The following is a 6,151-nucleotide window of genomic DNA, read 5'->3' on the forward strand; positions in this document are numbered from 1 at the left end:
GTGGACATAACTTGATTGGAAGAATCTTTATTCTTCTTGTCTCGTTTCGGGAAACACGAATGTTTCCATCCTTCTCAGTTTTCTATTTTGGAAAACCAATTTAGGTATTTTGTTGACTTAAATTATCAAGCTTCATGTCTTGACGAGATATGGATTCCACGATGATTTTGGGTTCTAGCCAAAATCTAGAGTCAGTTTCCGTTTCTGCGTAGGTCTTTTATCTCTTCAGAAATAAACTTTATTTTCTGTGTCTTTGAGATTTGACCTTTTAGGGCTTTTGAACAACAATTTGGAATTTTCTCAATTACTTTAAGATATTCCTTTAGAGACACTTTCACTTGTTTTGAGAGTTCTCCGGCGAATGACATTCGCTTTTGTGCGGTGGGTTTATAAGATCATGTCTTTAACCTTTCCTTTTCCGAGGAGCCGCAGTTTGTTGCTCTTGGTCGACTTTAATCGTCTTGTACAAGTTTCATGATTGTTCTTCATGACCCTCCATGATTTTTCTCATGATCGAATTAAATCGACTTGTACTTTTCTCCCACTTATTCTTGTAATAATTAGTGTTTTTCTCCCAGACGACCAGGTGTGCTAATTATTAGAAGAATACTATCATGAGCAACAAACACTTTGTTCTCTTGATTGGTTGTGGAAGAAGCCCAAATTTCTTTCAAAAGAAATTGCGTCAGATATTAGCTAGTTTTTGTAATGCTTTTACAAGCTTAGATGTTAGACGGAATTTTGGTAGTTTTGTGAGAAGCTATGTCTAGACTAAATGGATTTTGGAGGATAGAGTTTGATTCGTGTTCTTCATCTTAATCCTTTTGGACACTCCAAATATGGATAGGTTAGAAGTACGTTTGAAGATCAATCTCTGTTTTTGACTCAAGGCTTTCTTTCTTGTCAGTTTGATTCATGTTTTGGTTATAGTGGACTTGTTGTCCTCATCCCTTTCCGATTGGGATGAACCTATCTTATAGGTTTTTGACCAATTTTAGAATCTTTTGGTATAGTTTGTTAAATTTAGCACTTATTAACATCTCAATTTAGAAATAAAGTTCTTTATTGATTCTCCATAATACTTAGTACAGAGATGATGTTAAAAAACTAGAAAAATGATTAATCTAGAATAGTGCCTAAAGTAGACTTCGATCCCTTTCAGCATCCTTAGCAGTCGAGGCTTCTGCTCCCTCTTGGATCTTGTCTTCCTTAGCCAAATACTCAGTTCCCAGCTGCGCCTGTACATTCACAATGAAAGGGCAATTTTAGGTATCATATACCAAGGTTTGGGAATTTTCAGTATTTGATAAGTTAACTGTTTATACCTGAATTGGAAGCCACTGTTCCATTCTTTTTGTCCTCCAAGAACTTAGGGCAGTTTCTTTTCCAGTGGCCTATGCCACTGCAGTAGAAACATCTTGACGTAGATTGAATACCTTTGTTTTGAGGTTTAGCAATACGTTTGCCTTTTCCTTTTAACGCGGGTTTCTTCTTCTGCCTCTTGTTCTCTTGAGCCACAAGAATCTTATTCTTTGGCTCCAAGTCCATTGTTAGTCGTTCTACTGCCTGAAGCATTGCATCAAGTTCCTCTAATGTGGCCCCCCGTGTTCCGAGACACGGTTTGCCCGGCAGTTTATAAAAGAAACTAAGTCTCAGTCTCGCTTAAACAGAGTTTCTAAAATAAACCAAAGCCAACACACTTATCTCTGTTATCAAACAAATAAAATGAAGCAGCGGAAATCTAATAAGAAATCATAGTTTTTGAAAACGAACTAAAAGTCAAAAAAGACGAGACTAAATTTCGGCAGAGTTTCCTCTGTAAATTGAGTCTGTAAAACTTGTAAAACCTGCCAAAACATACATATATACATGCACATAAACTCATATCACGACAAAACAAACTACAAACCCCAAACATCTCGCACCTACTATATACTACAGTGATACATATATATTCTTCGTTCTGATAATATACATAACTTCAAAATATACAAAAACAAATCGATCTCACATCACCAGTTGCTCACAAGCAAGATTAGATCGATCTGGAACTATAGTACCTGAACAAAAACAAATGAAGGAGTGAGATAACTCGAAAGTTAGCTCAGTAGGATACCTAGACATCCTACCCGCACCACACATCAACATTTTAATAAACAATAGTTTAGGTGATACAATAGTACAAATAGATATTATGCACATCAAGCAAGGCAATACAGCAAGATAATTCTTCTAGCTTACCAAGATCATGACTGAATACGCCCTCAGTCGGGGTCACCTACTATTCGGCTAGGAAGAACCGTTAGGCCTTTGTTAGTACGTAGGCAGGCGGCGCCTTATCGAACAGTTGACTACTGCAGTGTACACATGGATCCACGTAATACCCCGGTAAGAGCTTCCGTAACTCTCCCTTCGTCATCATCGCCCATCGGGCTAACTTGTGATCTCAATACGCATCGAATAATAAATCCCACTCAAACAACAATACGCTTAGAATATGCTATGACTTACCCAGACGACTATAAGAGTATCGTCGTGAAGTAGAGCCATATACCCACGGCGATACAATTATCTCGTCTTGAGGCGCGTCCTACCTCCGGCCAGATCTGACGCTCCCTCGCAAGGTAACTCATTAACCATTCGAAGAATACCCAAACATATGCATGAACCTATAATAATATTAAATGATCTGAGTGACTCCCAAAGCTACAAGAACAGAGCTCTCCTAACAGGTAACATCCACCAAAGGAGAAGAACGTTCTCGCATCTCAAGGTAGGGTAAACCCTGTTTAAAGCCAAGCTTTTACAAGTTTCCACTTTCAGGGATTAAGTATTTTCTTATTACGAAAACTCGGGTAAGCACCCTATTTCATTTCGGTGAAAATGTTGTAAGTATCAATCACATATCATACAGAATTCAAACCACAAACACCAGTGGCTTAGCAGAATAAATAAACAAACATGGCACTGGTCAGTCCCCTAATCACTCCAAGGGTCGGAATACCCCAACTCCCAATCTCTCTCGGACCCCATTCTGAGTAAACTGGAATGGTCGTTACCAAACGGCTGCGCATGCACCGAGTGTAACCCTTGACATGAATTCATGGCTAATCCATAACAGAAAAATAAACAAGGGGACCAACCAATGCCCGGCGTCAAACAATCATTACACGTAACACGGTCCAGGCGATTCCGCCACCATGTTATACACGCAGCTCAAGCGATTCCGCCACCACGTGTTCACAATTCATACAAAAAGATCACGCAGTTCAAGCGATTCCGCCACCACGTGATTAGTTTTCAGAAAAACCAATTTGTTTTTAAAAGATAAACATCCATAACACACACCACACCACATACATTCCCACCATAGCATATTATGTCATAATTTTAACTAAAGAACGGAAAAGAAAAATAAAAGGGATATTTAGTAAATGCCCCTCACTTATTTAGCAATATTAGGACTTCACCCCTAAAAACATTATCGTTCAGGCGTTAACCCCCATTGCCTCTTTTTCCGTCAAAATCTCGTTATGTAGTGGGCGTGCGAGTTGTGTGTTTGTTATCGGACCAAAATACCCCTGTCCTAATTTTTAGTATATGACCCACCATTTATTTAGCTATATTAGGACTACACCCCCGACCAAAATACCTTGTCCATTAGAATAGTTTATCCCGAGCTAATACCTTCCGATGGTAGGGTGGATCGTGTCTTTACCAGTCCGAGGTAGTTGTACCCTAAAATTACTTGTATGGGTCAAGTTCAAGTTATAATATCCACCAAACAGAACCCGAAAAAGAATGGAAGAACAACTAGTAGTAGTTGTACCCAAAAATGGTGTAATTGGTTTCAAAAGTCTCTGTTTTATAATTGTTTTTCACAAAAATCTGATATTGAATCTTCTAGTCCTATTTTAAGGAGTTGTCCATTGCTTAGACATGGGTTTCAAAAAAAAGATGAAATCTTAGAAGATTTTGCTAGAGAAGAATTGAAATCTAGAATAAATGTAGAAGAAATTGAAGAAGGAGAAGGAGAATCAATCAAAGAAAAAAAATTAAGGAAGAAATTCATTCATGTTAAATCGATTTTCAGATCGTCCTTCAACAACTAACCAAACTATTTTGGTTGGGGGTGTAATCCTAATATCGCTAAATAAATGGGGGTCATATACTAAAAGTTAGGACGGGGGTATTTTGGTCCGATGACAAGCACGTGACTCGCACGCCCACTAAATAACGAGATTTTGACGGAAAAAGGAGCAATGGGGGTTAACGCCTGAACGATAATTTTTTTAGGGGTGAAGTCCTAATATTGCTAAATAAGTGGGGGGCGTTTACTAAATATCCCAAAATAAAAAGATAAAAACTAAATATATATATAAAATGGTGTAACGGGGAATACCCGTGCTCCAAGTAAGATTCATAAGATCCTACCTCAGATGTAGTACACTTCCGGTTCGTTGTCGTCCACCTGAGATTCGGACTCCTCGGGTCTCTCTTCTACGTAGTATTCGCCTCCTGCTGAAAGTACAAGGAACAAGACGGTCAATTGACAGTCAGAAAACTGTCTGAGGAGATCTTGCAAACTAAGAAGACAATATATCTGAAGAACCCATAAACGATATAACATTCATTACTTAGCTTGCGTCCTAAACCATTGGACGATTCCATAAAGTCTATTATGTGATTCCGAGGTCACAAGAGTCACCTTCACTCTGACAACACGAATACCTTATTCACACCCTCAATATACAAATCCAACCTATATTAGGTTCCGTTATAAACCAAACTATTCCGAAGTTGTTCCTTGTAACGAAATCGACTATACCGAGTACTTTCGACCATTTAAAAACTTTCGTTGTCATACTCAATTAAGTTGAATCATATATCGCTTAAAGTATATTTATGCCCTTAACATGTTCTATCGGTTCTCTTTGCTAAAATCCGAATGAACCGTATCCAAAATGCATAAACACACAAAGTAGTCTTAATTGCGCACTGCGCACTCAAACAAACAATACTCTTTAGTCCTTAATCCGATTCAACTGATTCTTAAGTTTTCGGAAAGTTAACTTCACTCCTAGCGTTTCACTCTCAGGTGTCTTCTCCTAATTACGACTAAAACATACCGGAAAAACGTAAAAGATACGCAGCAGTGCATCAGTTTTACTGCTCGTATGCTGCATACTCTAACCATTATATCATCCTCATCCGAACTCCGAATAATCATTATAATATGTTTCTGGAATCGGAACGAGACGAGCTATAATATCTATGAAGACTCGAAATTCTTCCGAAGCCTTTAGGACTGTCTAAACACCCAAAAACAGTAGCAGTTTTGTTCTTAAACCTACTGTTTTTCATCAAGTCTTGACCTATTCATCCACTTGATTCTTCATACATAACTTCATAACTCTTTAAGTTAACTAACATCATAGAATCACACATAAAGGTAAGGAAATACCCTTAAAAATTCATTATACAACCATAGGGATCAAAATTCCTTACCTTGATTCCAATAAAATTGATTTAGATAGTTTCCTCTTGATTAGTCTCTTGTAATTCCTCCTCAATTCACCAAGTTCTTCAAATCATGAAGAAAACTACCATTAAAACTCAATTCAACATCATAGAGAGAGAAAATTAAGTTTCCATCAAAAACCTAAACAAAAAAGCTTAAGAACAACACTTACTTCTTGATTGAACTCAAAATTTCTCTTTAAAATTCACCCAAACTCTCAATCTTACTCAATTTCTTCCCTTGAGCTTAAGCCCTAATCTCAGTCGGTTTAAAGAGAGAAAGAAAATCTGATTTTTTTTGGTTTACAACTTATCCACTCGGTTTCAAAAAAAAAAAAAAAAAAACTTATCCACTCGAATTTACAGTTTAGTCCCTCAATTTCTATCAAGTTGCAAAGCAGCCCCTAAATATTTCCTGGTCGCAGAAAACATCCTAAATTCTGCACCAGTTGTTTATTTACTCCTTGTCCTAACTTTCTCTAAACTTCAAATGGCCCTTTGCCTAACCTTAGTCTTATATTTTCTGAATCGAAAGCACGGGACGTTACATCTAAAGGCTTGTTCCATCCATTCATCGCATATTCCATCTTAAATAGATTGAACCCTTCATGAAGTGAATAGAGGATCATGT

General features: G+C 37.6%; 1 long non-coding RNA gene across 4 annotated transcripts; it reads right to left on the reverse strand.

Moving 5' to 3' along the window:
- Window positions 1–1,848: 1,848 nt before the first annotated feature.
- Window positions 1,849–5,803, reverse strand: LOC147548995 (uncharacterized). Of its 4 annotated transcripts, none has more exons than XR_015238523.1 (4): window positions 5,694–5,803; window positions 5,509–5,584; window positions 4,435–4,521; window positions 1,849–2,060 (listed from the first exon to the last, which is right to left on the reverse strand). It is a non-coding gene; the product is annotated as an uncharacterized LOC147548995 (long non-coding RNA). The 4 variants fall into 4 exon arrangements; XR_015238526.1 differs by having other exon boundaries at window positions 4,435–4,518; window positions 5,509–5,603; window positions 5,694–5,797; XR_015238525.1 differs by having other exon boundaries at window positions 5,509–5,603; window positions 5,694–5,797.
- Between the last annotated feature and the right edge of the window lie 348 nt (window positions 5,804–6,151).

This window comes from Eschscholzia californica, unplaced genomic scaffold (genome assembly GCF_041429995.1).
Source record: "Eschscholzia californica isolate CP2 unplaced genomic scaffold, dmEscCali1.0.p SCAF_3, whole genome shotgun sequence".
NCBI classification, from domain to species: Eukaryota; Viridiplantae; Streptophyta; class Magnoliopsida; order Ranunculales; family Papaveraceae; genus Eschscholzia; species Eschscholzia californica.